The sequence below is a fragment of the Lycorma delicatula genome, chromosome 12 (genome assembly GCF_047948215.1).
Source record: "Lycorma delicatula isolate Av1 chromosome 12, ASM4794821v1, whole genome shotgun sequence".
Taxonomy (NCBI): Eukaryota; Metazoa; Arthropoda; class Insecta; order Hemiptera; family Fulgoridae; genus Lycorma; species Lycorma delicatula.
In genome coordinates, this window is record NC_134466.1 from 37,471,379 (window position 1) to 37,491,302 (window position 19,924).

At 27.8% G+C, this 19,924-nt stretch overlaps 1 long non-coding RNA gene across 1 annotated transcript in view; it reads right to left on the reverse strand.

The window, feature by feature from the left end:
- Nucleotides 1-7,158: 7,158 nt before the first annotated feature.
- The window catches only part of LOC142333228 (uncharacterized), a 37,998-nt gene continuing 25,232 nt past the window's right edge, over nucleotides 7,159-19,924 (reverse strand). The window contains exons 3-5 of the long non-coding RNA XR_012758559.1: nucleotides 11,058-11,141; nucleotides 8,212-8,439; nucleotides 7,159-7,517 (exon numbers count right to left, since the gene is read on the reverse strand). This is a non-coding gene — a long non-coding RNA (uncharacterized LOC142333228). The remainder of the gene's footprint in view (nucleotides 7,518-8,211; nucleotides 8,440-11,057; nucleotides 11,142-19,924) is intronic.

The window sequence follows — 19,924 nt, forward strand, 5'->3', positions numbered from 1 at the left end:
CACTGTATCTGAAGTTGTGCATGCGAAAATTTCATTCAGATTGGTTGGATTGTTCTAGTTACGATCAATTAAAGTCAACAAATATTTGAAGTTATGTTCACTATGAAGTGGTGTATTTTTCATTACAGTGAGTCAAGAGTGGTGAGTAAGTTGAAAATTGTTTTTTTTCAGTTTGTTTTTTATTGTAGTACTTTTCTGATTTGTAACTATTCTTTGTAAAATTTTATAATAGAATGAATTGATACTTTTTCAAAAGGAAACAAAATAAAATAATGATAAGTTGGTCTTCTTGCACATAACTGCGCAAGAATTTTTTAAAATTTCAAACAGAAAGATTCTGTTAAACTTATTTTGTACAGAATATCACTGTATGCTTGTTATGAATTGAATTTGCATACTTGAATATACATAATCAAAGATGGTTAATAGGAACAGTAAGCACAATTCGAAATAATAATATATTTAATTAATTCATACTATCTGCATTCTAGATAAAACCCTGATTTTCATCCACTTGAAATTCTACATGAGGTTTTGTATACAGTCTCATTTTTGGTAACAAAATAATAATAATTTATCGGTGAATCAATTTATAAATAGTGAAATTACATACAATACGTTTAAATATACTTTGAGTACTAGATTGTGGATGTTGATATTCTTTGGTGGATGGGTTTCACTTAATCACATATGTCAGGAATGGTTGGCCTGAGTTTGTTCAAGACTACACATTTACCGGTACAATTATATTACACTGATAAGACGCTAATGACTTTAAATGTTAATGGGATTGTAAAAAAAAAAAAAAATAAACAAAAAAACTTGAAATATAGAGTTCATATTAAAAAAAGGTCCATTTACTAGAGAAAAGCAATAGCATGGGTATTTTTAAATAACTTATGATATATGTTTGTGGTCCAATATAACATATATTTTATGAAAATAAAAAAATTGGAAAGCATACATTTTTGTCATCAAAATAATGTTTGGTTTTATATTAATAGAAATAAAAGCATGAAGTGATGTAATAATGTAAACACCTACACATTTATATTTAGTAATGTAAGACTAACTTTGATGATTTAAATTTTAAAAAAATATTCTATTATGAAAATATTTGTAAAAATATTTTGTAATAATTAGATTTTGTAAACAATTTATCTTATATAATAAAAAAATAGGGGTGAAAACCTATTTCCAGTTCATGTGAGCATTCAACTGGATAGATTGAGTTGATTTTTTTATTTTGCTCAGAATGACCCACAGATATGTCAAGTGTTTTCAGAAACCAAACTTGGGTCTCCTGTTAGAATTCTTCAAAAATATCCTCATTTATTATTTAATTGAGGAACTTTCCATGGTTATTACTCAGAGGAAAATCACTTTGAAAGTCTATTGATGACTGATGACATCTGTGGGCCATTCCCAGCAGAATAAAAAAAATTAGTCCAATCCATCCAGTGGAACATCTTAATGGACTGGAAATAGGGTTTTGAGCACACATTTTACCTTGGAAGGAAAGGAAAGAGAAAAACAAGGGATTATAGGACAGATATGTTAGGTTTTTTAGATGATTTATTGAAATATATAACATTACTTTGTAACAATAACGCTGCAAAAGCCACTAATTTATATTGAATTCACAGAAACAGTAAAATGAGATTAATTATATTTCTTTTTCAATGTAAAAAACAAATAAAATTGCTCACAATGATTTTTAAGACTTAAAGATAAAAGTTTATGGTTTTGAAATTGACTTATTTGTACATTAGATATTCAAGCAGGAAAGAACATCATTTTGAAGGTGATTCTAGAGCTAAAAATATCATATAAATACAGATTCAGAAATGCTTTATTTCTGGGTTGTAGCTGATGAAAGAGACTTCACTGTTAAAGATTTATTTCTCGGTTGATAATTTAATGCAGTATTTAAATTTATTGAATAGTTAATACGGTAAAAAGTTAATATAATAGCACATTTCTTAACCCGAAGGTTATTTATAAAAAATGGTTCCTAAAATGAACTTTATGGTTTTTTAAAAGTTATTTAAAACTCAAAAATTTTGATAAAAAAAACACAATTTTTTAGATAATTTAATTTAATTTTTTAGAACACTTTTCTACGTAATTGCCATCCAAATTAAGGCATTTGTCATAAATGTAAACATGTTTTTAAAAAAACCCTTGTCATAAAACTCTGCTGCCTGTGAATTAAAGCAGGTAGTAACACCATATTTCAACTCCTCGTCATTTCCAAAAAGCTGTATCGCTAACCATTTCTTCATTTTCATCTGGGATCTCAGTGACAATCTCCGGGAGCCAAATCAGGGCTGTATGGAGGATGGTTAAACAAATCCGATTAGTAACTGTTGATTTAGCATTGAGTGCGTACTGCAGTATGCAGACAAGAGCCATCATGAAGAAAACCGATGCCTTAGCATGCCGCATCGTTTGTTTTGTATGGCTCTTCTTAATTTGTTCAATGTCTTGCAGTAAGTTTCAGGATTAAATGTTATGCCTCTTTTCATAAAATCAAACAAGATCACAACTTTATGGTTCCAATAAACTGATGCCCTCAGTTTTTTTGAATAGCGTTTGATGGACCTTCATGGGGTTTCAAAGAGAACTGCTGTGTCTCCACTGCATTCATTGAGCTTTTGTTTCTACATTAACAAATTTAACCCATGTCTTATCGCCTGTTATGATGTGGTCAAGGAATTCATTCTTCTCATTATCATAATGGTAAAGGAATATTAGAGCTGACCCCCTACTCTTTTTTTGTGTGTTTGTCAGAAAAAAGCTTAGGACCTAGCAAACACAGAATGTATGGAAGCCTAACCTCTGTTACGATTTTGAATAGCACTTTTTGTGATATATAAGGAAAATATTCAAATAATTCTGTTATTGTGAATCGATGATTTTCTCAAATTTTCATACTGATACTGGAAGTGGATCAACCACTTCTTTCAATGTTATGAATATTTGTTCAAAATTCCCCAAAAATACAGCATCATTGTCTTCCTGCAATGTCACTCATGATATTCTCTCCATATACTGCACAAATTTCACACTGAATTTTAGCAACTGACATGTTTTCTGCACAAAGGAAACAGAGGAAGGCATGTACTTCACAGTTGGCAGGATTTTGTATGGCAGGAGTCATTTCAAACAAGAGTTTTACAGTTTCAAACAAGGAAGTGATATATTCATTAACACTACTACAACCCCATGAACAGGGCTATTCAACTGAATTTTACTACTTTGGCCAGAAAGTTTGTATCATTAATTAAGTGAACTGAAGTTTAATTAGAATGCAATCAATAATTTTCTATTCAATATTACATACTAGTATATGACTGAATGTTTATTGTGAGTGTTTAAAAATTAAATCTAATCTGTAACAATAAGAATTTAAATTTTAATCGTGTTTATTTGCTTAAACTTTAAATTCTGTTTCAACTGTGTTTTAGCAATACCTCACTTATGCTGAATACGCAGATACTAGTTTATGTGTATGGATTTTTCAATGGAAATGATACAAGTTTTAAGTGCAGAACACAAACATAGGTATCCTAATCAGGGTTCCAGACTGTAAATTATTTATTAGGTTTTTTAACAATTTGTGCAAGAGTTATATTTATCCTACTTATTAGGTTTTTTAACAACTTATGTGAGGATGATACTCATCCTAGGGCTAATATTTCATCTCAATGTGGATGTGAAGTTGAAAATATTCTTCTAACATTGACTGTAGTTCCATAACAAGTTCGAGAAAAATATCTAGGCAACTTAATATTAAAAAAAACCAATGCATGACAAACATTTCCATGGATTGTGTTTCTATACAGACAGTACAGCATTATCAGCCAGCAGATTATGCTGCGTATTTTTAGGCTACTGTTTATAGATGAAGCTACATATGATGGTATCAACAATACCTGAAATTCTCTTCAATGGTCAGAATACAAACTGTATACTACTAGATACAAATTTTTCAGTGAATGTGTGATCTGGAATGATAGATAACCACTAGATAATTGGCACTTTCATATTAGGGAAAAAATGATCAAGGATCAATAAATTTTTCTCTGCTGGAAAATGTTCTACTTACAAAAACAAATGGTTATGTTCAACATGACAGAGCTCCTCCTCCTACTCATGTAACAGAGCTTTTAAATTAACAATTTGCAGGAAAAATGATTGTTCATGCAGGACCTGTTAATTGGCCAACAAGGCCATCAGACTTTAAACTTAATACATGAAATAAAATGATTGCTCAAATTTAAAATGTTACTGCCTTCATAAAGGAACATTTAGATGTTTTGAGATGAACAGCATGTTTTGAGATATTTGGAAATGAATTAAAAAGTTCATTAATTTTAATAATGAAGTTTTTAGCATTCATTAGAACTTAATAAATTTAGTGTATTTTATCTGCAATATCTTTAAGATGAATGAATTAAATCCTTATTAGTTTATATGTTATTTTTTTGTTTTATTATTATTATTTAGAATTACATAAACTTCTGCCACTTTTATTTTTACTTAAAATTGAATTTGTTAAACTAGTATTTTTTTATAAACTTTAATGAAATCAATTTTTTCTACAAAATTTTGTAACTGATAATTTAATGAATGTATTATATGCAAAACCTAAAAAATAATATTTTTGACAAATTTGTTTTACGTGACTAAAAAAAAATAAAACTTTAGCACATTCTGGAAATCATTTTTTTAATAATTTTCAGGTCAAATAGCATACAAATGCATTAATTGTTTTACAATAATTAGTGCCAAAAAGATGTTAGTACTGCATTACATTACTTTTGGGAAAAATTCAGAATGAAATCTTTCGGGAACCATAATTTAAAAAAAAACTTTTTTTAAATTAGTTTTTATAAAGTTCAACATCAATACTTGTTTTAATGTCACAGAACTTGTTACTGGTTAAGCAAGCATGTAACGTGAAACCGAAAATTAATGCTTACTAAAGTTGTGCTTACTAAATTAATGTTTACTAAAGTAAACAAGAAAACAATATTTGGAGAAAATGGTACATTTAAACCCCGTTTATTATTGATTTTTGGTTAATCAAGAGCAATTAGTTATATAAAATTTCAAACAATTTTTAGAGAAAAAAGCATAATATATCATACATTCTGAACCTCTTTGAAAAAATTACTGGAGAGCACTTTCTGAAAATTACTCATTTACTTTATTAACATTCCACAGTTATACATGAAACAAAATTAATTTAATCCAAAGAGTAGCTAGTGGTAAACTCGTCATAAATCATCTGATTTCGAAGTCGAAATCAGATGTCGAAATCAGTTCTCAGGTTCAAATCCTAATAAAGGTAGTTACTTTTATTTGGATTTGAATACTAGATCATGGATACCAGTGTTTTTTGGTGGTTGGGTTTCAATTAACCACACGTCTCAGGAGTAATCGACCTGAGTTTGTTCAAGACTAAAAATTTACCAGTACAGTTACATTACTCTGATAAGTCATTAATGACTTTAATTGTTGATAAAAGTATTTAAAAATAATTAATTTAATTAAATTTTAATAAAAAGTTTAAATAATATAAATTTAATTAAAAATTAACATTAAATCACGTGGTTAATCCAAATTTTTTTGGGAAATTAAAACCAACTCTCAGCGTGAAAAAATATCCTTAAAATTGTGTTACTAGGTTATTCATATATTTCATTCACGTCAATTTCAAAATTGTATTCAGTCTAAGACTAACTACTTTTAGAGTAATACTTAGCAGTAATATTTAGCAATAGTTAGCAGAATCTCAAAGATTAAATTTAGATTTATGGAGGTGTATGAGGCCTAAAAAGAAGGTACCCACATGACTGTCTTTCCCAATATCAAACATTGGTAAAAGAAATATTCTATTACAATTTACAACAAAAAATAACTTTACCTGCAAGGGAATCTGAGTCTGACAGCATTAGAAAATAACTGTTTGTAAAAATGCAAACCATTTAAAAAATTGAACTCAGAATTGTTCATTACAGTAAAGGCAATTTAATTTTTAGAGTGAAACATTTCAAAAACAGTGTTATGAGGATAAAGAAAATGGTTGCCTCTTCTGATATGAAAGAAAATATGAATCTCTATACCCATTCATGTTTTAATTCTTGTATTTTAATTTGTTATATGATGATTTTTTTCTAACATGAAATAATAGACATTTAATAGTTTGATATTCCAGAAGTTTCAGTTTTATCCTCTGACACTGTAGATATTATTTCTTTATTTTTAAGTAGTTTTACAAAAAAAAAAAAAAAAAAGGTTATAAGTACTTTAAAAATTTGATACGGCCCCTAATCAAAAGCAATAGTTTTAATTCTTACCACAAAAGAAGACTGGATAGTAGAATAAAACAAATGAAACAGGTACAGTATTACAAATGTTTACATCACATATAAATCATGCTGTGTAAAAGCACTAATTTTGAAACTTTGACAACAATCTGTCTCCAGTTGAAATAAATTCAAATTTGAAAAGTTAAAGTCAGCAGAAATACTAATCAATTTATACTGTAAAAATAGCATACAATCTTTTGATTTGTGATAAAAAATTCCTTTACTGATATTTGTACTCCAGCAGATTGTGTAAAAAACAGTAAGCAGATATTATTAATTTTGCCTGTTATGAAAATTAATTCCTTAATTTCATTGTTGTGTATGCTAAATCCAAAGTTAAATTCAATATGTATATAACAGAAAATTAAAAAAAAAGTTATAAAGAAAAAAGAGCAGTCTTCAAAGATTAAATCATGTTCTGTCAAAGCTGCTCACATATCCTATGGCAAAGAATGAGTGACATAACCTTTAATTAGTTTTCAGTAATCCATCTTTTTCATGCAATTTACAAAACATTACTAATCTTTATTGAAAACTTTTTAAGTAATTCTGCTATTTCATACATATATATTTATACATATATATATATATATTTACCACAATTTTTTATACATACATTTTATAACAATATACTTTTTGTTAATAAATATGTATTGATTCGAATTGTAAAGATCAATAAAATAAGTTTACACAAAGTGTTTTCTAGACAAGTTTTATTTTTTAACAATTTTTTTTTTAATTTTTGTTGATAACTTGCTCTTTTTCACATAGCAATATTCATTATTGTAACAATATGATGTAATATTGCTTAACTTAATAAAAAGAAATCAAATTAAAACCAAATAATAAATGGCTTCGATTTTATATTAGTAATAAGGAAGACTGTTTTGAAATGAATCGTAAAAATAAAGCATCAAAATTATATTTAATAAAAATAAGTCCTTTCAAAATACTGTATTATTTAGAATACTTGTTACATGCAACTAAGAAAAGGAAATTTTATAAGCTTTAAACCAAAAGCTAATAAATTTTCTTTTTTATAATAACTGTTATTTTTGAGATTTTAAAAAGAAAAGAAACTCCCCTCTACCTGCAAAATACTTCCAGTGCTATCAATCAAAAGCAGTGTAGTCATTCCTGAAAAAAATTATTATAAAAATTAACATAAACTATTTTCGTTTCTTCCTATACATTTTTTCATTTTATTACAAAATAGAACCTGTTTTTACTGGAATATATTAAAAATTTCACATCCTATTATACTGTGTTAATTAAAATAATTTTGTGCAGAGTTCTTACAGAAAATTTTATATTAAGGCTCATTATTATTTATATATTACAAACGAATAACAGTATTTCTTATCTACAAAATAACGATTTTAAAACATCAGAAATAAAATTTCTATTGTAATAGTTTAAATATTAATAACAAAAAAAAAGTTTGTTCTTTTTTTTAACCAGTTCATAAATTTGATCATAGCATACTTTATATTCTGGAGTTTTGGAATAAAGAAGCAAGAAGAAATCCACTTTCCTTTCTACAGAAATATATATTCAATTACAAAAAGCTACAAATAAAAATCTGTTACATAATATGAACATGCATCTTCAAAGTTTCTTATTTATAATAAAAAAATAAAACTTATTACCGTTAGAAAACTAAAAGGAAATGTAAGATGAAAAAATTGTAAAAGAGGAAAAGATACAGAATACGAACGAACAGTGAAGCAGTTAATAAAATGTAGGAAGAATACCTCTGAATGTAAAGTTATAGAACAGAGCATTTTATCACATATCAAATAAAAACTAAAATTAATAAAGTAAATATTACCTTATTTTCTTAAAGTAACGCACAACATTTTTAAACAAATGCAGTGTACAGAAGAAGCTATGGTTAACAAGGTATGGCAACTTTGAACTGGCAAAGTTCTATGAATGCTCAAGTACAATATCATTCCCTTAATCTTTCTTATGTCACTTCCTTTATCTATTAGTTTGCTCTATCATGCACTTCATATGTTGAGTCACATACACTGTTTCTATTACAGAAAAAATTAACCTGGAACAAAAAATTACACGTAAATTGCTACATTTCCACTGTATTTAACAAATTTTTTTGGGGGGTGATTAATTCACCATATAAGCTGAAAGCTTGTGAATGGGAATATGAAATGGAAATTTTGTAGTGCATGAAAAATGTCTGACTGGGATTCAAACCCAGAACCTCCATATGAAAAATGCCATGCTTGATTGAGATTTGAACCCAGAACCTCTGGATGAAAGGCCAAGATGTTACCGCTTTGTTACAGAGATCAGCAATATTTACATGTTATGGAATATTGCTGAAAAGTAGAATTAAATAATCTAATTCTCAATCTAAAATATTGATATTCCTAAGCAAGAGAAATCTACTGATTCATAAGTATGGTATTTAATTAAATATATATTCTCAACATAATAGAGGTTAAAAGGTAGACATTTTTTTATCCAACTATGCTAAAAAGAAAGTACTGTATTTAAATGGCGTTTCCATAACTGCAATTCCGTAACGGCTGTATCAGATTTTATAAATAATATTAGTCATGTTAAACCTATTTTTAATAAGTTTTGAAACTTAATAAGTAGCCTCAAAAAAAATAATGGCATTAAAATAAGTATTTTTTATTCCTTTATTTCTTTTTAGCTTGCCATTTTATTAAGTTACTGAAATATTTTTCAAACAACTGAAGTTACAGTAAAAAAAAAAATACTCTTGTTTTGTTACTTTATAATCTTTTCTGCTTTTTAAGGCTCATCTAAAAAAAAAAGTAGTATAAACTGTATAAAAATTAATTTTTTTTTAGTATCTTCAACAAATTTGTATATATATTTTTACAAACTTTTTTTCAAATTATCAGCTACTTTTCAACAAGTAACAAAAACCTGCTATGAATATTTTGATAAGCTGAGGACATGTATATGTATAATTAGAAGCATGTATATTTACTCTTGCAAAAAAATGATTAGCTGGTACACTGTTTTATGAAAACCTGTGTGGTCTATGTTATTATTACACATGATCATTGAAGCACATAGTGATTGATGATCATACGATCATTAAAGGACTTTTTCTTATCGCAGTAGTTATTTTGATATCTCGTTTAATATCATTTCATAAAGATTAAAATAATGGTTACATTTAATTACTGTACACATTTTATTATTCAGTATGAAACAAACATAACAGATTTAAAATAATTTTAAAAAATAACCATTGTTGACCAACAATTATTATTACTTAAAGAATAATCAGGGTCCAGAAAACATTCATTATAAGAAGAATGGGAAAACATTGGTTATTAGGGAATTAATACGACTTTTTAAATGTTTTGTGAAGATAAAATTTTTGTCTTCTTAATGATGAATGCAACATATAAGCTTAAGTAATATTAAATGGAAATCTTTTTGTGAATGAAAAATGCCATGCCTAATCAGGATATCTGGCTGAAATGCTACCTCTTACCGAAGTGATCAGCATATTGGGCTAAAAAGTAGTCTAAAAGTATTTTTTCTAATTTTCCAATTCAATAATTGGGAATTCCTAAATCATTTCTTAGGTAATCTCTTCAACTAAAAAACATTAACGATGCTCTGGTTACAGTAGATGGGACATTTATCTAGTAGAAGGACATAGGCAAGATTAGACCCACTGAACAAATAATGTTGAAGAAAGAGATCAAAGATAAAGGAAAGTGTTACAGGTGAGAATATAACCAATTAATTTAGATATCCAACTCTGCATCAAACATTTATTTTTTAAGTGATTGTGACAATGTTGAATATAAATGTTACAAATTTTTATTTTGGATGTTATATTATACGACTTTAAAACAAATAGCGAATATTCTATTTTGATAATAATAATAGAACAGATTAAAATCGTATAACAAATTATAATAGCCAGTTTCTCACGACTGTAACTGATCATTTCTTAGGAGCTATTCAAATATTATGTAAGCATCTTAACAGAAACAAAAAATCGACAAAAGTGTTTTGTCAATAAAAATTTAATTTGTACACTAATAGAAACGATTTTATAAATTTCTGGAATATTTAAAACATTTTTAATAAGCTTTTGGTTATATTAATTTCAAGTAAATTTCTAAAATGTTTCAAGCATAATATAGTAGTTTTGGTATATTAAAGCAACGTCCAGTGTAAAGTTCAAGAGCTTATTCATCAAAATTAAACTGCATCTAATTCTCTTAGATTTGTATTTGATAATTAATACATGTAGCACAGTTAATACATGTAGTTGTATACATCCCACCTTCTGATTAAAAAAATAAAAACCTATGTAAATAAACAATAGTTTTAATATTTGTGAATATGTATTATTATATCAGGAATTTCATTTGATATATCCTGAGGAAACTAAATCGATGTGAATGTTCAAATCAGTTGATAAAAAGCTGATATATAAATAAAATAATAAAAGTGGTCTTAAACTTTTATGAGTGAATTTGAATTTATTATTTAAATAATAATTATAATTAATTTGGTTTTAATTAAATTAGTGAATAAAGTGAAAACAAGCATAACATTTTCAAACTAGATAATTTTTAATAAAAAACCAAATGTTAAGTTATTTAACATATAATATATTACGAGTGATGTAACTGTTTGATAGTGACTTACAAATTAACTAGTTATCTATTATTTTTCCAAATTATCTCCTTCCTTATCACAGGACATCTTTGTTAAAAAGGCTATGCGATATGACTGAAAAATAAAAAATAAAATACACACAAATATTTATTTACTATAATTTTCAATAAGTTAAAAAAAATATAATTTACGTGGTTATAAAATTAATGTAAAAAATTATCACTTACACAATCATGACTATTTTGTCATTATTTAATATTTTTCTGTGTAATAATATCCACATATGAATTTTAATACCATGTGATGATGAAATTCCAAAAATTTAATCAATAATAAAAACACAGAAATAACTGAATGAAAAGCCAATTTAAAAATATTTTTTCAACAAACAGTTTTTTCAACAGTCACATAGTTTATTATTGCTAGATTCTTCCTCAATAATAATTAGCCAACATTTAGTAATTAGACTTTTCCAGATTATAAATGACAACTAATGATTTAACTAATTTCGCTGATTTTTAATTAATTGAATCCCAATGACCAAAATGCACTACTAGTAAAATATGCATGTAAATGAAAATAACATGTTTTTTCCTTGACTTTAAGAAAAAATATTAGATTACAATATTCAAAATATGTGGTAAAATATCATAATTAGATACAGCCCCTCTGTGTGTTCACTGTTCCTGTCCACTATCCTTTCCCTTTCCATATTCTTTGTCCATTCTTCCTTATATAGGTAACTACCTAAAATTAAAAGAAATAAAAATTGTTTTTATTCCTCCTGTTATCTGTCCCAGACTTTACAATAATTGGGATACATATAAAGTACCTATGGTTTAAGATACCAATCAGAGTTGCTTACTCTGAAAGCAATGATATTCACTATACATCTAGTACCTTAACTGAACAGAGTGAATGGAATACTGATTTTACAGTACATTTTGTTTATTGAAGGGGCAATGTGGGAGAATGACTTCATTCCTCGATTATAAAATCTATAAATTGCTTATTTATAAACCTGGTATAAATCTTTTCTTGAAAATTAATAAGTTTTAAAAGTGAATTGTGACTCATGTCAGCTTGTCTACAAACACTAAAGTTTTGGCACCTAACATAAAAATTACTTAGAAATACTTATTTTGATGGTCCCCCATTGTAAATTTTATAGTTACATAAATGGTAGACTTTTAAAATAATTAATTGTATTGTTAAATTGATTTGATGACAATATTTTTAATTTTATTCCATCATCGTGGCTTATTACTAAAATTTATGGTGAGAATACACTAACAGAGTAATAATTACAGAATATGTAATACAGTATGTTAGAAAATTCATCATCATTTGGTACTCTGACTGAGGTCCTTTACTCTCTCATGTCTCCATTAATTTCTGTCTTAAGCATTCTCCTTTGTCCCCTTGCAGTTAATAATCTTCACCTCATCTATTAAATTTATTTTTCTTCTTCATTTCTTTTACCTTCTACTGCATTTGTAGAAATTCCACTTTCTATAACCACATGTCAACTGGATGTGTGTCCTGCATAAGTATTCTTCAGTCCTGTTTATTATGTCCTCTTTCTTCGCTTTATCCATTCATTCATTCTTCTTGATATTCACATTTCAAAAACCTCCCAATGTCCATGTTTCACTTCAATATGACAACACACTCCTTAGCATTTTGCTAACCTATTTCTTTCTTAACTTTGTAATTCCAGACTTTTACTAAATAGTAATTTGCTTTTTTTATTAAAGGATTCCTTTGACTTAGCTATCCTTACAGAACTGGAAGAGAGAATTATTGTATTATTACAAAATTAAAGAATAATAATTAATCACTGCTTAATATTAAAATTTATGGTGATACAATAAAGTCATTGTGAAGTATGCATTAAAAGTATAAATAAAAAGTAATAGAAGAATTTAAAGAGAAAAATATAAAAACAACAAAATAATCCATCAATCCTTGAAGTAATTTCTTTTTGACCTTTTATTTCACTCTTTTTCTTATTTTTACCAAAATACTGCTTTCTCATATTTTGTGAAAGTGACTTTTTTTTTTAAGCAAGGAAAATATTTTATATAAACCTACCCATATTTAACATAAAATACAGGCCTCACACATTGATGGCGTTAGTATGCTTAATTTCTTGATGGCAGCGCGTGATTCCATTCTTCATTAGTTTACTTTCAAATCCCTATATCACTTTGTATTCTAGTTACATTCCTTTGTAAACTATTTACATTCCTTCTGAAAGGATTAAGTGCAAAGGAAATTAACAAAGAGCTTGTTACAACATTGGGAGAATTTTCTTCATCAAATACCACAGTTAAACACTGGGTCACAGAGTTTAAAGTAGGTTGAACACACAGTAGCAATCAAGCATGTAGTGGATGTCCTTCTGAAGTGACTATACCACAAATGATAGAAAAAGTACATAGAATCATATTGGCAGATCGACGCATAAAATTGAAAAATTAACAGTCTGTAGTAGGTATGTCAACAGAACACATGCACAGTATTTTGCCAGAACAATTGGGCATGAACAAGTGTGTGCTAGTGGATGGTTCTTCACGCCAAGAACGATGACAAAAAAATTTCAAGTGATTGTCTTAAGCTCTTTGATGCAATCCAGAGGACTTTTTATGTCAATTTGTGATGATGAGACTGATCTTGCTCCCAATGACTATCACTTATTTCCTAATCTAAAAAAAATTCCTTGGAAAGAAGAGATTTTCAACCAATAATCAAGTTATTGCCGCCAAAGACAGTTATTTTATGAAGTTGGATAAATCGACATACTGAATTGTCATAAACGCTCTTGTGGAACCCTAACCTAAGTTTATAGACCTTAATGGTGATTATGTTGAAAAATAAATCAAAATGTACCAAGAAAAATGTAGTTTTCTTATCCAGGTTTGAAACTCATCACCCCAACCTCGTACCACTAAAAATGTAAAATAAACTAAAACAACTAGTTTAAAAAAACAGCCCTACTTCAATTATACAGTAAATTTTGATTTTTTAAATCAGAACTAACAAATAATAATAAAATGTAATATAATTTTTAACTTAAGATATATGTAATAATAATAACAATAATATTATTATTTAAAAATTTAATTTTAATTAAATTTATTAAAAGTAGTATCTTTCATCAAAATGGCTACAGAGAAAATACACTGGAAAAAAATTAATTCTTACAATTTTTAATTAAATACTTCAAAACAAGGATCGTACATTTTTATATTTTATACTCCAGGACAACTGTATAAACTTTTATGAAATATACATCGAGTGGTTCACCTTCAATGTGTGAATTATGTAAGATATATGATGATTTCAACTCGATAAAACAGTTAACAACCCACACTATTTTGTCCAAGATGAAAAATCAATACTGATTTGAAATTCATCAAATAAAAAATCTTGAAAAATGGGATTTAAATAAATATATATTACAGATTCCTGTAAGAAAATTATACATAATTATTTTCAAAATTTGAAAAATATATTGCTTTATATATATATATAAATATACAAAAAATGTTAAATTATATTAGTTAATATAAATAAAAATAATTACAAACAGGTCATTAAAGATTAAAATATTATGGAATTAATGTAGCTTATTTAATAATAAGTATAAATAAATCCTGCTAAATGCTAGAAGAAAAGTGATCTCAGGTACTACTCGTTTTAGGAATAATCATATCTTGCAACTGCTACATCTTTTGATCTATCATATGAAAATCAATGAAATTTGGTACACGTATGTAACTTCGATGACAATACAGCACTACAGTGTCGGAATTTGATATGACCCACCCCCCCCCCCCCCCCCGACTACACGCGCTACCCCTATGCTAAATTCATGCATTTAGTTGAAAATTTTCATTTCTCATGAACTATCATATGAAAATGATTGAAATTTGGTGCACATATATATGTAACTTCGATGTGTAAAAATAAATATTTTTACAAAAATATATTTGATTACATATAAAAAATTATTTCTTAAAAAAGCTTTTATTTAACTAATTTTAATATTAACATTAATAAAAAAAGGAAACAAATTAGAAAAACCCTCTAAAGAGTAAAAAATAAGAATTAAATCAAATTTGGAATTTTAAACAAAATAATATAATATATTAACAAATATAAAAATGCACTGAAAATTAAAAAATAAATTATATAAATATCTAATAAATAAACAATAAATAAAAAATAAATAAATGTAATAATTATTAAATTTTAAAATTAAAAGTAATGAAAATATTTAGTTAAATAAAAGCGTGGCACAGTTTTTATGACAATTGTTTCGAATAAGTATTTATAGACATTTGCTGAATTTTAAAATATATTTTTGTTTAATGAGGTTGTTTAGTATATGTATATACTTTATTTATCTGTAATAAAATAACTCAAGTTTTAATTCTTTGATGGTTCAAATTTTCACCAAGGTGACCTTTAAGGGTTAATAAGATTAAAAATAAAAATTGAATTTGGAAATCTTGCACAAAGTTATTACGTTTTGACGGTAATCTGAAAAATTATTATCATTATTATAATTGTAATCGTAATTATGAATTCATTAAATAAAAATTCATAATTAATTAAAATGAAACTTTCAGCGGAAAGAGTGAGTTCAATTTGGCTTAGATTACAAGCAGAATTCGAAGATGAACTTCAACTATGTGAGAACACGTACAAAGAAAGCGAGTGGGTGCATTTTCCCAGATTGTTACTTTTAGCTAGTCAGTCTCAACTGGAGAAGTTCCAGCAGACCTTTCCGCCTCCTTGCATCGTTATTGAAAATGAAAATGAAGATTAATTGCTGTAAAAATAAATGTTGTGTTGTTTTAAATAAATTATAAAAACTGTGCCACGCTTTCATTTAATAAATATCTTCATTACTTTTAATTTTAAAATTTAATAATTATTACATTTATTTATGTTTTATTTAATGGTTATTTATTAAATATTTATATAATTTTTTTTTTACTTTTCAGTGCATTTTTGTATTTGTTAATATATTATATTTTTTGTTTAATCTCAATTTGATTTAATTCTTATTTTTTACTTTTTAGAGAAAACTACAGCTGTTATTTTTTCCAAGAAAATGTGGCTCTGCATTTTCAAAAGCAATAATGGAGGCGCCTTCCTTGGTAAAATCCGGAGGTAAAATAGTCCCCCGTTCGGATCTCCGGGTGGGGACTACTAAGGAAGGGGTCACCAGAAAAGTTAAAAATAACATTCTACGAGTCGGAGCGTGGAATGTTAGAAGCTTAAAAAAGGTTGGTAGGCTAGAGAATTTAAAAAGGGAAACGGATAGGGTAAACGTGGATATAGTAGGAATTAGTGAGGTTCGGTGGGAAGAGAAAGGCGACTTTTGGTCGGGTGACTTTAGAGTAATTAACTTAGCGTCAAATAATGGGCAGGCAGGAGTAGGTTTCGTGATGAACAAGAAAATAGGGAGGAGAGTGGAGTATTTCAAGACGCATAGCGATAGAGTCATTGTAATAAGGATAAATTCAAAACCTAAACCGACAACGATTGTTAACGTCTATATGCCTACAAGCGCCCATGATGATGATGAGGTAGAATGTGTATACGAAGAGATTGATGAAGCAATTAAACACGTAAAAGGAGATGAAAATTTAATAATAGTTGGAGATTGGAATGCAAGCATTGGAAAAGGCAAGGAAGGAAATATAGTGGGTGAATACGGGCTGGGCAAAAGGAATGAAAGAGGGGACCGACTTATAGAGTTTTGCACGAAGTATAATTTAGTAATTGCCAACACCCAATTTAAAAATCATAATAGAAGAATATACACTTGGAAAAAGCCAGGCGATACTGCAAGGTATCAGATAGATTATATCATGGTTAAGCAAAGATTTAGAAATCAACTCGTGGACTGCAAAACTTACCCTGGAGCAGACATTGATAGCGACCATAATTTGGTGATAATGAAATGTAGATTGGAGTTTAAAAACCTGAAGAAAAGGTGTCAGATGAATCGGTGGAATTTAGAGAAGCTTGAGGAAGAGGAGGTAAAGAAGATTTTTGAGGAGGACATCGCTAGAGGTCTGAGTAAAAAAGATAAGATAGAAAATGTAGAAGAAGAATGGGAGAATGTTAAAAAGGAAATTCTTAAATCAGCAGAAGCGAACTTAGGCGGAATAAAGAGAACTGGTAGAAAACCTTGGGTTTCAGACGATATATTGCAGCTGATGGATGAACGTAGAAAATATAAGAATGCTAGTGATGAAGAAAGTAAAAGGAACTATCGGCAATTAAGAAATGCTATAAACAGGAAGTGCAAACTGGCGAAAGAAGAGTGGATTAAAGAAAAGTGTTCAGAAGTGGAAAGAGAAATGAACATTGGTAAAATAGACGGAGCATACAGGAAAGTTAAGGAAAATTTTGGGGTACATAAATTAAAATCTAATAATGTGTTAAACAAAGATGGTACACCTATATATAATACGAAAGGTAAAGTCGATAGATGGGTGGAATATATTGAAGAGTTATACGGAGGAAATGAATTAGAAAATGGTTTTATAGAGGAAGAAGAGGAAGTTGAGGAGGATGAAATGGGAGAAACAATACTGAGATCTGAATTTAAGAGAGCATTAAAAGATTTAAATGGCAGAAAGGCTCCTGGAATAGACGGAATACCTGTAGAATTACTGTGCAGTGCAGGGGAGGAGGCGATTGATAGATTATACAAACTGGTGTGTAATATTTATGAAAAAGGGGAATTTCCGTCAGACTTCAAAAAAAGTGTTATAGTAATGATACCAAAGAAATCAGGGGCAGATAAATGTGAAGAATACAGAACAATTAGTTTAACTAGTCATGCATCAAAAATCTTAACTAGAATTCTATACAGAAGAATTGAGAGGAGAGTGGAGGAAGTGTTAGGAGAAGACCAATTTGGTTTCAGGAGAAGTATAGGGACAAGGGAAGCAATTTTAGGCCTCAGATTAATAGTAGAAGGAAGATTAAAGAAAAACAAACCAACATACTTGGCGTTTATAGACCTAGAAAAGGCTTTCGATAACGTACACTGGAATAAAATGTTCAGCATTTTAAAAAAATTAGGGTTCAAATACAGAGATAGAAGAACAATTGCTAACATGTACAGGAACCAAACAGCAACAGTAGCAATTGAAGAACATAAGAAAGAAGCCATAATAAGAAAGGGAGTCCGACAAGGATGTTCTCTATCTCCGTTACTTTTTAATCTTTACATGGAACTAGCAGTTAATGATGTTAAAGAACAATTTAGATTCGGAGTAACAGTACAAGGTGAAAAGATAAAGATGCTACGATTTGCTGATGATATAGTAATTCTAGCCGAGAATAAAAAGGATTTAGAAGAAACAATGAACGGCATAGATGAAGTCCTACGCAAGAACTATCGCATGAAAATAAACAAGAACAAAACAAAAGTAATGAAATGTAGTAGAAATAACAAAGATGGACCACTGAATGTGAAAATAGGAGGAGAAAAGATTATGGAGGTAGAAGAATTTTGTTATTTGGGAAGTAGAATTACTAAAGATGGACGAAGCAGGAGCGATATAAAATGCCGAATAGCACAAGCTAAACGAGCCTTCAGTAAGAAATATAAGTTGTTTACATCAAAAATTAATTTAAATGTCAGGAAAAGATTTTTGAAAGTGTATGTTTGGAGTGTCGCTTTATATGGAAGTGAAACTTGGACAATTGGAGTATCTGAGAAGAAAAGGTTAGAAGCTTTTGAAATGTGGTGCTATAGGAGAATGTTAAAAATCAGATGGGTGGATAAAGTGACAAATGAGGAGGTATTGCGGCAAATAGATGAAGAAAGAAGCATTTGGAAAAATATAGTTAAAAGAAGAGACAGACTTATAGGCCACATACTAAGGCATCCTGGAATAGTCGCTTTAATTTTGGAAGGACAGGTAGAAGGGAAAAATTGTGTAGGCAGGCCACGTTTGGAATATGTAAAACAAATTGTTAGGGATGTAGGATGTAGAGGGTATACTGAAATGAAACGACTAGCACTAGATAGGGAATCTTGGAGAGCTGCATCAAACCAGTCAAATGACTGAAGACAAAAAAAAAAAAAAAAACTTTTTAGAGGGTTTTCTAATTTGTTTCCTTTTTTTATTAATGTTAATGTTAATATTAGTTAAATAAAAGCTTTTTTAAAAAATAATTTTTTTATATGTAATCAAATATATTTTTATAATTTTTTTTTTCTTTTTATAAACAACAAACATTTAAATGACTTAAGTTATTTAAGTTAACATAATTAGTTTACAGAATTTGTTTTAGAAATTCATAAAAGCTAAATATAAGGTGTAATTATGTTGAGTGGTAAATGATGGTTACTGCTCTAACTTTTTCTTAATGTCATATCTCAAATAATTTATTATTATTAATTAAATCATCTCATTTAATTAAAACTATATGTAATTGATCCAAAAGGTTCAAAAGAGAAAAAAAAAATTATATTGTAAATAACACATTTATAATTTTATAACAGCAAAATATTTAAATTAGCTAAAAAGTAAAAAAGGTAATGGTTTAAAATTATTACAAAGTACATAAAAATTTATTACAAAATATTTATCAATTAGAAAAAGTTGAAAATGGCAATTAAGCAGAAACAAAAAGTATTTCTTATAAGTAATAAAATAAACTGAATAGTTTGTTACAAAAGAAATATATACTGTATTGATGTATACATAAGTATTTTTAAAGCATATTTTGTAAAAAAAATAAAAATCAATACAAGTAGTAGGCATACAGCAGACAACATGACAAAATATTAAATATCAAAACCAATCTAAATGTAGCATTCATTAATAAATGATTTACTGTCATTATTGATTCTC